Source organism: Hemiscyllium ocellatum, chromosome 38 (assembly GCF_020745735.1).
Source record: "Hemiscyllium ocellatum isolate sHemOce1 chromosome 38, sHemOce1.pat.X.cur, whole genome shotgun sequence".
Lineage (NCBI taxonomy): Eukaryota > Metazoa > Chordata > Chondrichthyes > Orectolobiformes > Hemiscylliidae > Hemiscyllium > Hemiscyllium ocellatum.
In genome coordinates this window covers 29506491-29523276 of record NC_083438.1, presented here as the reverse complement: position 1 = coordinate 29523276, position 16786 = coordinate 29506491, and the positions used below count along the sequence as shown (strand labels likewise).

Here is a 16786-nt window from a genome sequence, read left to right as displayed (position 1 = left end):
ACAGTCCAGCATAATACCACTGCTGCCTCCCCTGCAGATGCTGTCAGACCTGCTGACATTTTTTCAGCAATTTCTGTATTGATTGCTAAAGTTGGGGGCTGGACACTGTTGCTACTAAATGCTCCAAATTAGGATCTTGTCTACAGTTACCTGAAGGACAGGCTAATAGGGTAATTAAGAAGGTGTACATGACATTTGCCTTCATCGCTCATGGCACTGATTATAGCAGCAGGGAGTTTAGATTACCTACAGTATTGAAACAGGCCCTTTGGCCCAACAAATCCACACCGAGCCTCCGAACAGTAACCCACCCAGGCCCATTCCCCTACCCTATATTTACTCCTGACTAATGCACCTAACACTATGGGACAATTCAGCATGGCCAATTCACTGGCTTGTGGGAGGAAACCAGAGCACCCAGAGGAAACCCATGCAGAACTCCACACAAACAATCGCCCGGAGGCTGGAATCGAACCCGGGTCCCTGGCGCTGTGAGGCAGCAGTGCTAACCCACTGAGCCACCATGCCACCCTATGTTTAGCTATTTAACTGGAGTGCTGTGTGCAGTTCTGGGATTGTCACACTCTCGGAAGTAAGTGATCGTACTGGAGGGGATGCGGTGGAGATTCACGGGATGTTGCCTTGGATGGAATATTTCGGTTCTGAAGAGAGGCTGGATAAGCTCAGGTTTCTTTCACACGGAGAAGGTTGGGGGCAGCCTGAGAGAGATGTATAAGCTTGTGAAAGGCATGGACTAGGTTGGTAGAAAGCAGCTATTCTCCTTTGACAATATTACACAAACAAGGGGGGAGTATGGGAACAATTTTACATTGAAAGAAGGTTTAGAGGGTATTTGAGGAAAATGAGTTCTGCCCATGAGATCCAGAATCCACTGCAGGGAAGGTCATAGAGAAGAGGGAAGCTCATAGCCTTTAAAAAGTACCTGGATGACCACTTGAGGTATCCTAATGTTGAAGGCTTTGGGCCTAGTGCTGAAAAGTGGGATTGGTGTAGATTTAGAGCAGTTTTGTTGCCAGCGCAGATTGGATGGGCCGAAGGGCCTTTGCTGTACTGTATGATTCCTGTCTCGTGTGCTGTGGAACCTATCCCTTCAGTGGAGAATTTTATACTGCGATACATCACAAATCCAGCTGGTTGCAGTCCTCTAAATAATACCCAGAGATGTACTGCGGGAGGATGGAGATTGGAGGGACTGTCGGTTGGTTCCCTGGCTGCCACTTGGCCGAATATCCCGTTACTAGGACCTTCAAACAAGCTTCAAGGCCTAGTTCAACTGATGCTAAAAAAGGCACACCCCCACGACGTTCCTCTGTGTAAAAAAGTTGCCCTTTGGGTTCCCTTTTATTCTTTCCCCTCTAACCTTAAACTGATACCCTGTAGTCCTCGATTCCCCAATCCTGGGAAAAAACACAGTGCATTCACCTTATTCATGCCTCCCATGACCTGATACACTTCTATAATGGCCCACACTGCTCTCCCCAACCCCCCCCCCCCCCCAACACCCCACCCACCCCGCCACCCCCACCCACCCCGCCACCCTCCCCAGTCACCTATGTTCTAAAGAAAGAAATCCTGGTTTGTCCAACCTCTCCCTGTAACTCAGGCCCTTGAGACCTGGCAACATTCCCGTAGGTCTGCTTTCTTTTTCTTATTCAGGAGAGCTCTTATACATAAGTGAATAACGTTTCCAACACTAAGCCCACCATGACTGAATGGCTAGTACATGACACTGGGGGCCAGATTTGATTGTAGCCGTGGGTGCCTGTGTATGTCTGCGTGCGTTTCCTCTCACGCTCCCAAAGATGTGCAAGGTTAGGTGGATTGGTTATGGAAAGTACAGGGTTAGGGTAGGAGTGGTCATTTGCTCTTTGGAGGGTCACAATGGACTTGATGGGCTGAATAGCCTGCCTCTACATTGTACAGATTCTATTACTTCATTTTTTGCACTTTTAACCATTACCAGCAAATTTGACATTTACACACAAAATCTATTACAGACAATGGACGTCAACAAAGTGAGGGAGGGGTAGGACTGGGTCTACTTTATTTGTTTACCCCCATAATCAATCTGTTCAAAGATGGTATTATACACCATTGGAGCAAGGGGGATTTGAACCCAGTCTCTAGATCCCGTGGGAGGCACACTAAAATTGTGCCACAAGAGGGCTTTCTGGGTCTGCCCTTTACCTATTTTGCCTATCAACCTGTTCAGTGATACCCAGGTCTGCTTGACAAAGGGCTCCAGTAATGAGTTCCAGGGTAGGCCTGTACCCGTTACCAAGGGAACTCTCACTCAACAAGCTCCGTGAGGAATCATAGAATCCCTGCAGAATTAATTATAGAATCCCTAGAGTGTGGAAACAGGCCCTTCGGCCCAGCAAATCCACACTGACCCTCCAAGGAATATCACACCCAAACCTGTTCCCCTATCCTAATACTCTCCATTTTGTCCCTCATGAATGCACCTGACCAACACATCCCTGATGAACACTACAGGGTGGAAACAGGCCATTTGGCCTACACCAACTCTCCAAAAAGTATCCCACCCAAACCCATTCTCCTACCCCTCTTACGCTATATTTCCCCTGATTAATGCATGTAGCCAACCCAGCCCTGAACATTACAAGGCAATTTAGCATGGCTAATTCACCTGACCTGCACATCTTCGGATGGTGGGAGGAAACTAGAGCACCCGGAGAAGACCCATGCAAACACAGGGAAAATGTGCAAACTCCACACAGACAGTCGCCTGAGGCTGGAATCGAACCCAGGCCCCTAGAGCCGTGAGGCACCAGTGCTAACCACTGTGCCACCACGCTGAGATTAATTAGTGATTCCCCATTGTCGGGATTACCACATTCCTGAAACACGCTGGTATACCTAGTGCAAAGAGCTGTCCTAAACTAAGTGTTCCAAAGTGTAGAACTACGAGCTAAGGGAGATTTTTTTTCACATAGAGGCTGCTGCGTGTATGGAATGAGCTGCGAGAGGAAGTGATGGAGGCTAGTACAATTAAAACATTTGAAAGGATGGATATATTATTGGTAGGGTTTGGAGGGTTTAGGAACAAGTGCTGGACTAGACTAGGTTATCTAGTCGGCATGGATTGAAGGGTCTGTTTCCACACTCTACATCTCTGTGACTCTAAGCTGAGGGCAGCCTCCATCGGGCTCAATAGGGAAGGGTCTTTCAGCCAGAGTTTTCTGAGGGCCTGGAAACTTTAGAATAAGGTGAGGGTTGTTGGGCGGGGGGGCATGGTAGCTCAGTATTTAATGCTGCTGCCTCACAGCATCAGGAATCCTGGTTCAATTATAGCCTCGAGTGACTGCCTTTGTGGAGTTTGCGTGTTCCCTGCGTGCGGTTTTCTCCAGTTTCCCTTCCCCCCACCCCCCCCAACCCCCCACCCCCACCCCACCCCCTCACACACAGTCCAAGGATGTGTAAGTAAGGTGTATTAGTCAGGCTAAATTGTTACGTAGGGATATGCAGGCTGGGTGGATTAGCCATGCAGGGGTTATGGTGGTGGGGGGGGGATGTTGATAGGGGGTGGTAGGGGGAGGTGGACAGGAGAGTCTGGATTGGATATTTTTCGGAGGGTCATTGCAGACTCAAGTGGCCTCTCCCTAGACCGCAGGCATGATACCAGACCAGCTATTTGTGAACATCAAGAAACTGCACTGAGCACAGGCAATAGTGCATGTGGGAAAGTGTATTTCTGTTACATTTTCCATGATTTTCATTTTGATTTGCTGTCAGGTCGTCTAACTGACTACGGAATATATTATATTAAGAACATTATAATCACATTGAGACACCTAAAAGTGGAAGATACTGAGAAATAGAGACAAGTTGAACTTGATTATAAATTGAATTTTACACAGTTTTCAAGTCAAAATGTTTTGTAATGCACTTTTACAAATCTTACAAGTATAATTTTAGATAAATTTTATCCACAAATATTTATAAGGGTAATGTTCGCTAAACTAGGCATGACCTAATCTGATGGGAGTCCTGGTATTGAAAACGTACACATGAAAATAGTCTGTAGTTTTCAAGTGAGGGGGCTCTGTGTATTTCCTTTGGCAGTATTTGTTTCACTGTGTGCCTGGCGTTAGGAAGAAAGATTGTTGATACTGTCTGAGAAACAATTGGTCTTTGCAGTTTGTGCAAATGACTGCCTCCTGTTTTGTCTTTGGTGAAAGGCACCAAGCATTTGTTCCTGTCAATTTCTACCAGTTCACTGTGTACTTTATTGAACACGGTCGCTCCTACATCGTACTGATTCCCACTCCAAATCTTTGCTCAGGACTATAAAACTAGTGTATTTGAATTGCTTCATAGCATCATAGAGATATACAGCATGGAAGCAGACCCTCCAGTCCAACTCATCCATGCTGATGAGTTATCCTAAATAAATCTAGTCCCATTGGCCAGAACTTGGCTCATATCCCTCCAAACCTTCCTATTCATATCCCAATCCATATGCCCTTTAAATGCTGTAATTTACCAGCTTCCATCACCTCCCCTGGCAGCTCATTCCATACATGCACCACCCTCTGCATGAAAAAGTTGTCCTTTAGGTCCCTTTTAAATCTTTCCCCTCTCATCTTAAACCTACGCCCTCTCGTTTTGGACTCTCCTACCTTGGGGAAAAAGAGCTTGACGATTCAAACTGTCCATGCCCCTCATGATTAATTTTCAAACCTCTATAAGGTCACCCCTCACCTCTGAGGTTCCAGGGAAAATAGCCTAGCTTAATCAGCCTTCCCCGATAGCTCAAACCCTCCAACCCTGGCAACATCCTCGTAAATCTTTTCTGAACCCTTTTCACAACGTCTTTCCAAGAGCCAGGAGACCAGAATTGAATACAGTATTTGAAAAGTGGCCAAACCAATTTCCTGTGTAGCCACAACATGACCTCCCAATTCCTGCACAGCAAATGACAATAAAGTCAAAGACCTCTACAGCACGGAAAAAGATCATTTGGCCTATCATGTCCATGCTGGTCAAAAACAACCACCCAACAATTCGAACCCCATTGTTCCAGCACTTGGCCCATAGCCTTGCATTCACAAGTGCACATCTAATTACTGGAGTCATAGAGATGTACAGCACAGAAACAGACCCTTCGGTCCAAGCTGTCTATGCTGACCAGATAACCCAACCCAATCTAGTCCCACCTGCCAGCACCCGGCCTATATCCCTCCCAACTCTTCCTATTCATATACCCATCCCAATGCCTTTTAAATGTTGCAATTGTACCAGCCTCCACCACTTCCTCTGGCAGCTCATTCCATAATACTGGTATGTTATGAGAGTTTCTGCCTCTCCCACCCTTACAGGCAATGAGCCCCAGATTCCCACCACCCTCTGGCTGAAAACGTTTCACCTCACATCTTGTCCAAGTTTACAGTCCCTTCAATCTCCTGGTATCTCTTTAGGTCACTTTCAGACTGAGAGAGGCACGGAAACTAAAACTTTGCAATCTACATCAGGGACTTGGATAAAGGGACAAATTTGCTGACGATTGCAAGGCAGTGGGTTGTCCGAAGAGTCTGATTACATCAGGAGAGCGGGCAAGACAGAATATGATGTGGAAAAATGAGAGGTTGTCCAAATTGTGAGGAAGAATTCATATTTAATGGACAGTGGGTGCAGAATGATGCAATGCAGAGGAATCTGAACATACTCGTAAATGAATCACAAAAGGTTGGTAATTAGGGAGTGTTCAGATTAAGCATGGAGATCTAATTTCCATCAAATGATTTTTACCCTATGACTTGTCCTCATTCATATGGACATTTAAAGGAGACAGAGTTCATGGTTACATTTTGAAAGGGCGCAATTTAGTTAAGGACTGTCAGTGTGGCTTTGGTCTAGCAAGGTCTTGTTTGAATCATCGGACTGCCCTTACTCTTCAGCAGGTCACCTACCTACAGGTATAACACAGGTACAGAAAAGGAAGGTCTTCACCCAGAGAGTTGTTAATCGATGGAATTCCTTGCCCAGGGAAATAGTTGACACTGCTTCAGTAATCACTGTTAAAGCTAAGGTAGTTACACTTTTGAAAACAAATAAAGAAATTAAGGGATATGGTAATAACTGAGCTGAAAATGTGTTGCTGGAAAAGCACAGCAGGTCAGGCAGCATCCAAGGAACAGGAGAATCGACGTTTCGGGCATAAGCCTGAAGAAGGGCTTATGCCCGAAACGTCGATTCTCCTGTTCCTTGGATGCTGCCTGACCTGCTGTGCTTTTTCAGCAACACATTTTCAGCTCTGATCTCCAGCATCTGCAGACCTCACTTTCTCCTTGGATATGGTAATAATACAGGTAAGTGGACCTGAGTCCGCAAAAAGATTAGCCATGATCTTATTGAGTGGTGGAGCAGATTTGAAGGGCCAGATGGCCAACTCCTGCTCCTAGTTCTTATGTTCTTATAATACAGCCTACTTCGGACACAGTGGCTCAGTGGTTAACATTGCTGTCTCACAGCAGCAGGCATCCAGGTTTTATTCCGGCCTCAGGTGATATTGTACCTTCCCCCCTTTTCTGCGTGGGTGTCCTCTGGGTGCTCTGGTTTCCTCCCACTGTCCAACAATGTGCAAGTTAGGGTGGACTGACCGTGCTAAATTGTCCATAGTTCCCAGGGATGCCGAGGCTGGATGGGAAATGCAGGGTTACGAGGATAAGGTGGGTCTTTGATGGGCCGAATGGCCTGCTTCCACACTGTAGGGATTCTATCTAGTAAAATTCTAACATTCCTCATTTTGGGCTTCAAAACAATTGCAGAAAAAAAGTATCCTTTACTAACCCGTGAAAAGATACAATTTACATTCGCAATAAATCTAGGAGAACAAAAATAACAAGGAGGGTCAGTGGGCGAAGTCTGTTTGATTCATGAACTTTATCAGAGCTTCTAATAAAGCCCTATATGGCATTCCAGTCAGAAAATTACAAGCTCATGGATATCATTGAAACTAATGTTGGAGGCTTGCTCAGATTTATTTCTGGTCCCACTCTTCCACCTATCACAACACGTTTTACAATTAACCACAGAGTGGTGATCTGACCAATCATGAAAGGATTTGATTGCATCTGCTTCAGTCATAGGGTCATGGAATCATACAGCACAGAAACAGACCGTTTGATCCAACCAGTCCATGCTGACCATAATCCCAAACTAAACTAGTCCCCCACCTGCCTGCTCCTGGCCCAGATCCCTCCAAACCTTTCCTATCCATGTACTTATCCAAATGTCTTTTAAACATTGCAATTGTACCCATATCCACCACTTCCTCCGGAAGCTCATTTCACATGCGAACCACCCTCTGCATAAAGCAAAGCCTCTTGTGTCTTTTTTAAAAATCTTTCTACCTCTCACCTTAAAAAAATATGCCTCCTCATCTTGAAATCCCCATCCTAGGGAAAAGACACCCGCAATTAACTCTGTCTATACTCCTCATGATTTTATAAACCTCAATCAGGTCACCTCGCAACCTCTTACACTCCAGTGATTAAAAACTCCCTGCCTTTCCTTATAACCCAAACCTGAGCACGGTGGCTCAGTGGTTAACACTGCTGCCTCACAGTGCCAGGGTTCCAGGTTTGATTCAAGCCTTGGGCAACTGTGTGGGGTTTGCACATTCTCCTCGTGTCTGCGTGGGCTTCCTCCGGGTGCTCCGGTTTCTTCCCACAATCCAAAGAGATGTGCAGGTCAGGTGAACTGGCCATGCTAAATTGCCCATAGTGTTAGGTGCATTAGTCAGAGGGAAATGGGTCTGGGTGGGTTATTCTTCGGAGGGTGGGTGTGGACTGGTTGGGCCAAAGGGCCTGTTTCCACACTGTAGGGACTCTAATCTAAATCATCCTGGTAAATCTCTTCTGAACCCACTCCAGCTTGATAATATCCTTCCTATAACTGGGTGACCAGAACTGGGCATAGTATTCCAGAAAAGGACTCACCAATGTCCTATACGACATCAACATGACATCCCAACTCCTATACTCAAAGGACTGAGCAATGAAGGCAAGTGTGCCAAACACTTTTTTGGTGGGCGGCAGGGTGGCACAGTGGTTAGCACTGCTGCCTCACAGCACCAGAGACCCGGGTTCAATTCCCGACTCAGGTGACTGACTGTGTGGAGTTTGCACGTTCACCCCATGTCTGCGTGGGTTTGCTCCGGTTTCCTCCCACAGTCCAAAGATGTGCGGGTCAGGTGAATTGGCCATGCTAAATTGCCCGTAGTGTTAGGTAAGGGGTAAATGTAGGGGTATGGGTGGGTTGCGCTTCGGCGGGTCGGTGTGGACCGAAGGGCCTGTTTCCACACTGTAGGTAGTCTAATCTATCTATTAGAAAGAGTTCAGCCACATTTTGTTTTGGGAACAAAAAATATGTCACCAATTGCATTTGAAACATGTGACAGACATGCAAAGATTTTAAACCAAAAAGGGGGTTTTGGAGTGTGCAAAGATACACATGTCTTATAGTCTAACATCCATAAATTAATATGAGGCAAAGATGGATAACAGACAAATGGTGTTCGAACACTCAATGGAACGTATCAAAAAGCAAAGGGCAAACAAAATAGATCCCAAAGGAATGCTTAGCAATCATCACCATTCCCTATCTGGAACAAAGGGCTGGCCTAATGGTGATTACATAACACATTGTCAATTTTAGTGAAACCCATCTGGCTCACCAATGCCCTTTAGGAAGGAAATTAGATTACTTACAGTGTGGAAACAGGCCCTTCGGCCCAACAAGTCCACACCGACCCGCCGAAGCGCAACCCACCCATACCCCTCCATTTGCCCCTTATCTAACACTATGGGCAATTTAGCATGGCCAATTCACCTGACCTGCACATCTTTGGACTGTGGGAGGAAACCGGAGCACCCGGAGGAAACCCACGCAGATACGGGGAGAACGTGCAAACTCCACACAGTCTGTCGCCTGAGTCGGGAATTGAACCCGGGTCTCAGGCGCTGTGAGGCAGCAGTGCTAACCACTGTGCCACCGTGCCGCCCACAATTTGATGTCCTTACCTGGTCTGGCCTACATGTGACTCCAAACCCCAAACTAACTGACCTAGTGGATGACATTCACTGCTCACATGTGGTTTCCTCTACAATGAAGAGATGAAATGCAGACTGGATGACTGCACTACAGAACTCCTTTCTGCCTACAAAAACGGCCCTGAATTACCAGTTGCCTTCCACTTCAACACATCACTATGTTACCCAACCAACATTTCTGTCTTGGGCCTATGGTATTGCCCCAGTAAGGCTCAATGCAACTTTGAAGAACAGCATCTCATTTTCCACTTGGGGACCCTGCAGCCATCATGATTCTATATCGGATTCAATAATTTTAGAACCTGAGCACCTTCTTCCATGCCCTTTACCCATACTAACACCCCCGGCTTTGCTTTCAGCACAGCTAACCCATTTTCACCCATTTATGGTTCTTGTAGTGATTGGAACATGTACCTCATAGAACACGCGTTCCCTGATTGGGGCTGTTAACCTTGTCCAATCAGGGAGCCCCAGTTGTTAACCTTGTCCAATCAAGGAGCCCTGGCTGTTAACCTGGTCCAATTAGGGAGCCCTGGCTGTTAGGCTGGTCCAATCAGGAAGCCCTGGCTGTGAATCTGCTCCAATCAGGGACACTGGCTGTTAAACTGGTGCAATCAGGGAACCCTGACTGTTAGGCTGGGCAATCAGGGAGCCCTGGCTGTTAGACTGGTCCAATCAGGAAGCCCTGGCTATTAATCTGCTCCAATCAGGTAACCCTGACTGCTAATCTGGCCCAATCAGAGAGCCCCTGGTTGACAGATGTAAACAGGAGTGTCACGGCTTCTGTTAATGCTGAAAGCTGGCTCTGAGGGAGCCGGGTCAGTGTCAAGGACTCTCCACGTGTAAATAAAGAGTGACTTAGCAACAGAATACCGACCTCTGTGGAGTTATTTCAGTCCCCATTAACAGTATTTCTTTTTCCTTGGCGTACGATCATCCATCCTTTGGTGTGTCTTGATGTCATCACTCTCATGTCACTTCTAGCATTCTGTCCTTTAGTCCATATTTGGACCAAGGTTGTAATGATGCCTGGAGTTGAGTTGCATTGATAATAACCAGACACAGCACCAAAGAACAGCATATCTCTTTGCAAGTACTGACTGTGATTCATTTTATCATTATAGAATTCCTATGGTGTAGAAAGAGGTCATTCGGTCTATTGAGTCTGTAGCAACCCTCTGAACAGCATCACACCCTAACACAGCAAAAGTTTAAGGTGAGAGGGGAAAAGATTTATAAAGGACCTGAGGAGTAACCTTTACACGTAAAGGGTGATGTGTATATAGAACGAGCTGCCAGAGGAAGTAATGGAGGCTGGTACAATTACAACCTTCTGAAATGTGGATGTGCTGGTTTTGGACTGGGATGGACAAAGTTAAAAATCACACAACACCAGGTTATACTCCAAGAGGTTTATTTGAAATTCACAAGCTTTCAGAGCGCTGCTCCTTTGTCAGGGAGCTAGTGGGGCATGATCCTAGGGCACAGAATTTATAGTAAAAGATCAACTGATGTGATGTATTGAATAAACCTAGATTGCTGTTAAGTCTTTAATCACTTAGAATAGATTGCAGATTTCAATTCATTAATATGTAAATCCCAGAATTTCTTTCAAGTCACATCCCGAGATAACTTAAGGATTCTTTTTTACAAAAAAAATGACTAAATCAAGGTTGAGATACAGACAGACTCTAACCTTACACCTGTAATGCATTGTCTGAACTGAGATTTTTTTTAAAAAATAAAACCTTAAGTTATTTCAGGACTGTGGCTTGAAAGATGTTCTGGGATTTACATATTAATTAACCGAAATCTGTATCCCCATTTCTATGTGATGAAAGACCGAACAGTAATCTAGGTTTGTTCAATACATTGCATCAGTTGGATGACACTTTGATCTTTCCCTATGAATTCTGTGTCCTATGATCCTACCCCCAACTAGCTACGTGATGAAGGAGAGTAACACTGAAAGCTTGTACTTCCAAATAAACCTGTTGGACTACAACCTGGTGTTGTGCGATTTTTAACATTTTGAATCACAAAATCGAAATCATAGAATCATAGAATCCCTACAGTGTGGAAACAGGTCCTCCTGATGAAGGGCTTTTGCCCAAAACGTCGATTTTCCTGCTCCTTGGATGCTGCCTGACCTGCTGTGCTTTTCCAGCACCACTCTAATCTAGACTCTGGTTTCCAGCATCTGCAGTCCTTGTTTTTAGCTTTGGCCCATGTCAACACTGACCCTCCGAACAGTATCCACCCAGACCCATTCCCCTACCCCACTACTCTACATTTCCCCTGACTAATGCACCTAACCTACACATCCCTGAAGACTATGGGACAATTTAGCCTGGCCAATTCACTCTAACCTGCACATCTTTGGACTGTGGGAGGAAACTAGAGCACCCGGAAGAAACCCACGCAGACACAAGGAGAATGTGTGAACTCCACACTCAAGGGTGGAATTGAACTCAGGTCCTTGGCGCTGTGAGTCAGTCCCTTCTTGGTAAATGGTGGAGACCCTTCTGTGAGTGGTGTTCAGGCTGTTTCCAATTGGGGTGTGGCATAAGAGCAGAAATAATGGAAGTTTATCAGAGAGCAGATGGAGTGTTAACGGGAGATTTTAACCTGTAAATGGACTGCAAAAGTCAGATGGACAAAGGATTGTGGAGCCCATAGCATGTTTTCGAGATTATTTCTGAGGACAGCGTCTTCAAAAGCCATTTGCAGAACAAGCTCCCTGTATTGTGCAATGAGATAGAATTAATTAATGATCTCATTACTAAGGTATCCCCGGGTAGCAGTGACCAGGATATAATTGAATTTTACATTTAGCTTCAGGGAGAGGGGAGGAGATCTGAGATCATTTTTTATAAGAAAGCTTACAGAAAGCCAATTAATGAATGCCAGCGAAAAGTAATTAGGCAAATTAAGTTGACAGATAGGTCAATCGAGATGCAGAGACATGCATTCAAGAGCATATTTCAAAACATGTAAAACATATTCCAACAAGTTGAAACGGTTACAAAGGACCCACCATCTATATTTTTAGAACATTGATTAAGCGTAAGGAAACTGCATACAATTAAATAACGTGTAAGATGCTGAGGAGTCTTGCTGGGGTAGGTGTGAAGAGGATGTCTCTGCTTATAGGAGCATCTAGAACCAGGGCCTGCTGTTTAGAATCGAGGGGTCATCAATTTCAAACAGAGAGGGTACAAGATATTTTTTCACAGGGTGCAGTAGAGATCGACATCACAGAGAAAGGTCCCTTCAGCCCATTGTGTCCTATCAAAAACAATCACGTGAGTGTTCAAATCCCATTTCCCACCATGTGACCCACAGCCTTGGCATCACAAGTGAATACTTCTTCATTGTGATGAGGGTTTCTGCTACTCCCACCCTTACAGGCAATGAGTTCCAGATTCCGCCCCACCTCTCACTCTGTGGGTGAATATTTTTGCCCTCACACCACTATAGGGTCACCCCTCAGCCTCCAATGCTCCAGGGAAAACAGCTCCAGCCTATTCAGCCTCTCCCTATAGCTCAAACCCTCTAACACCGGCAACATTCCTTGTAAATCTTTTCTGCACCCTTTCAAGTTTCACAATATCTTTCTTTCCTGTAGCAGGGAGACCAGAATTGAGCACAGTATTCCATAAATGGCCTAACCAATGTCTTGTACAGCCACATTCTGACAAGCCCGTCTATATCCTCCATTATTAGTTACAACCCCACCAATTTTCATAGAATCCCTACAGTGTGGAAACAGACTATTTGGCCCAACAAGTCCACACTACCCTCCAATGAGTAATCCACTCAGACTCATTCCCCTACATTCATCCCTGACAGAGACAGCTAACCTACACATCCTTGAACACTATGGGCAATCAAGCATTGCCAATCCACTCGAAACGGCACATTCCTGGACACTATGGACAATCTAACATTGCCAATCCACCCTAATCTACACATTCTTGAACATTATGGATTATTTAGCATGGCCAATCCACCCTAACCTGCACATCCCTGGACACTATGTGACAATTTAGCATGGCCAATGCACCCTAACCTGCACATCCTGGATAGTGTGGGGCAATTTAGCATGGCTAATCCACCCTAACTTGCACAACTTTGAATTGTGGGAGGAAAGCGGAGCACCCAGAGGAAACTCACACAGACACAGGGAGAATGTACAAACCCCACACAGACAGTCAACTCAAGGCAGGAATCAAACCCAGGTCCCTGGCACTGTGAGGCAGCAGTGCTAACCACTGAGCTACTGTCCACAGCCTTACTGACCGACCCTCCTACATTCATGTCTGAATCATTTATACATGCCACAAACAACAAAAGCCCTAACACTGACCCCTGTGGGAGCCACTGGATACATCACTACAGTCACAAAAACAACCTGACTATTGTACTCTGCTTCCTGAAAATCAGCTGATTCTAGGTCTAATTGGGCAAGTTTCCTTGGGTCCCATCGCTTAAAATCAACAATGGTTTTGTGGCCATAGTTAAAAAGACAAGCTTTGCACTCGAGTTTTATCAACTGAGCTTAAATTCAACCAGCTACCACAATGGTATTTGAACGCAGGCCCCCAGAGCATTAGCCTGTCCTATGGGATGGTGAGGCCTGAGTGATATTGCCACTGTGTCACGACCTCTCCCATCCTCTCAATTGTTAACAAAGTTGTTAAATGTTCCCGATTTGCTCTATTCACATTTCCGTGGGCTGGTTTCCTAATCTTTTCTGAACAAGTCCCCAGCTGCTTCTTGTAGGAATTCCAACGCTTCCTCTGATTGTGTCGCTGGTAATTCTGTTAGAGTGAATGGTGGAGTCACTGAGGCCTGCTGCGCAGTCGGCCCTTTGGCCCATTTTAAGCACTAAAATGAACTGGGCAAAAGTGAGGACTTTTGGAGATATTGGAGATTAGAGTCAAGATTAGAGTGGTGCTGGAAAAGCACAGCAGGTCAGGCAGCATCCGAGGAGCAGGAAGTCAAGCCTTTGCAGCTCCTGCTCAGTGATGTTGTAGGTTGGAAGTTTACACTCTCCTTCACCCTCTTCTGACGGGCAGCAGATATAAACGTTTGTGTGCACGTATGAACAGAGTTTCTTCCCCACTGTTATTAGACTTCTGAACGGACCTCTCAAGTTTTAACTTTAATGTTGACCTTCCTCTATGCGCACCATCTCTGTGACAGCAACATTGCATTCTTCGTTCTGTTCTATTATCCTAATGCATTCTGGGTAGTACGATCTGCACACAAAACAAAACTTTTCACTGTATCTGGGTACATGTGACAATAATAAATCAGGTCAAGATTCTCAGGTCCATATTCAAGAGCTCTCCAACATTCTGCCCCTTCCATCCTTTGAGTCAGCGATTCCTATCCCTCGCAGAAATGAGACTTTGGTGGAGCTACAACACAAGATTCATTGCACTCCAAAACAGGAAACGATGGATTAAACGATCCCACATCTAACTAATAGGAACCCTAAGCTCTGTATGTTCTTGCTGCCCACCAGATGGAGGCCACTCAGCCCCTCAAGGCTATCCTGCCACTCAATATGAACACAAATGATCTGTGGCCTTCAGCCTGTACCCTTCACCTTTGACGCTACCCAACTACAACATAGGTCTATGTTTCTGAGCGAGACTACTCAAAAATCCAATAATTTCATTCGGATTCTTCTTTTAAGTCAGGGCACCAACATAATGTTTTTAAAAATTCATTCATAAGCTGGGGATGTCGCTGATTAGGCCCGAGTTTATTGCCCCATCCCTAATTGCCCAGAGGGCAGTTGAGAGATAACCACATTGGAGTCACGTAAAGGCCCAGATCAAGTAAGGACAATAGTCTCCTTCCCTAAAGGGTATTAGTAAACCAGATAGGTTTTTCCTGACAAGTAAATCACAGTTATCATAGAATCCCTACAGTGTGGAAACAGGCCCTTCAGCCCAACAAGTCCACACTAACACTCCGAAGAATATCCCACCCAGACCCATTTCCCTTATTACTCTGCATTCACCCCTGACAAATGCAGCTAACTTACGGGCAGTTTAGCATGGCCAATCCACCCTAACTACACCTGTTTGGACTGTGTGGTGGAGCTACAACACAAGATTCATTGCACTCCAAACAGGAAGCGATGGATCAAAGGATCCCACATCTAACTAATAGGAACCCTAAGCTCTGTATGTTCCTGAACATCCAGTTGGGTATGGTGTTTGGCAATTGGCAGGAGGTGCAGGCTCTATAAAGATCTCAATGATGGAGGGGCCCAGCACATCGGTGCAAAAGATATGGCTGAAGCATTTGCATCTATCCTTTTGCCCACAAGGGCCAAGTGAATGATCCATTGCGGCTTCTCCCTGAGCTTCCCGGCATCTCAGAAGAACCAAATCGATTCACCGTGATATCAAGACGTAACTGAGGGCAGGGTGTACTACATTGTATTAAAGCTACAATAGTGGCATCTGTCCCTACAACGTGCCCACTCTGATGCTGTGGAGAAAAAGGAGGGAAAATTTAACCTCGCCAGTCGCCATCCTCTCAGTCTACTCTCAATGGTGAACAAAACAGTGGCAGGTGTTGCCAACGGTACCACCCAATGGCACTTGCAAAGGAGTTGCCAGCTCACTGGCACTCAGCTTGTGTCCGACCAGGGCCACTCAGTTCCTGCTGTCATTACACACCTTGGTACAAGCATCACCAACAAAAAATCAGAGAGTGATGTCACGCCGTGTTTGATAGAGTGTGGCATCAGGGAGCCGCAGCAAAACTGGAATCAATGGGAGTCACAGGCAAAACTCAAAATTGGCTGGAGTAAGTTCAAAGGGAGATGGTCAGGATCGTTGGAGGTCAGGAGTTCTTCAGCACAGGCACTTCCATCAATAGCCTTCCGTCCACTGTAAGGTTAGACGTGGGGACGTTCACTGATAATTGCACAGTGTTCAGCACCATTCGCAACTCCTCATATACTGAAGCAAACGGTGCCCATGTGCAGCAAACTACATTCACTTCATAAGGGGGCAGTACCATTCATTCCACAAGGCAGTGACCATCTCCAACAGGAGGGAATTTAACCATTACCCCTTGACCCATTCTCAAGCCAAGATCAGCATGCTTACTGTTGATCAGAAACTAACCTGGATCAGCCACATCATGATGGCACGGTGGCTCAGTGGTTAGCACTGCTGCCTCACAGTACCAGGGACTTGGGTTCGATTCCAGCCTTGGGGCAATTGTCTGTGTGGAGTTTGCACATTCTCCCTGTATCTACGTGGGTTTCCTCCCACAGGTCAAATACATTGGCCGCGCTAAATTGCCCCATAATGCCCAGGCATGTATAGGTTGGTAGATTTAGAACAGTACAGGCCCTTCGGCCCTTGATGTCGCAGCAACCTGCGGAATCAATCCAAAGCCCACCTATCCTACACTAATCCATTTTCATCCGTACGCTTATCCAATGGCTATTTAAATGCCCTCAAAGTTGGCAAGTTTACTGCTGTTGCAGGCAGTGCCTTCAACGCCCCTACTACTCTCTGAGTAAAGAAGTTAGCCATGCGAAATGGAAGGTGATCGGGACAGGGAGGTGAGTCTGGGTAGGATGCTCTTCAGAGCGTCTGCATGGACTCGACGGGCCAAATGGCTTGTTTCCACACTGTAGGGATTCTGTG

The 16786-nt window shown here is 45.8% G+C and overlaps 1 protein-coding gene across 2 annotated transcripts in view; it reads right to left on the bottom strand.

The window, feature by feature from the left end:
* Positions 1-16786, bottom strand: part of LOC132833953 (carcinoembryonic antigen-related cell adhesion molecule 5-like) — a 62404-nt gene that overhangs the window by 28382 nt on the left and 17236 nt on the right. The window lies entirely within an intron of this gene.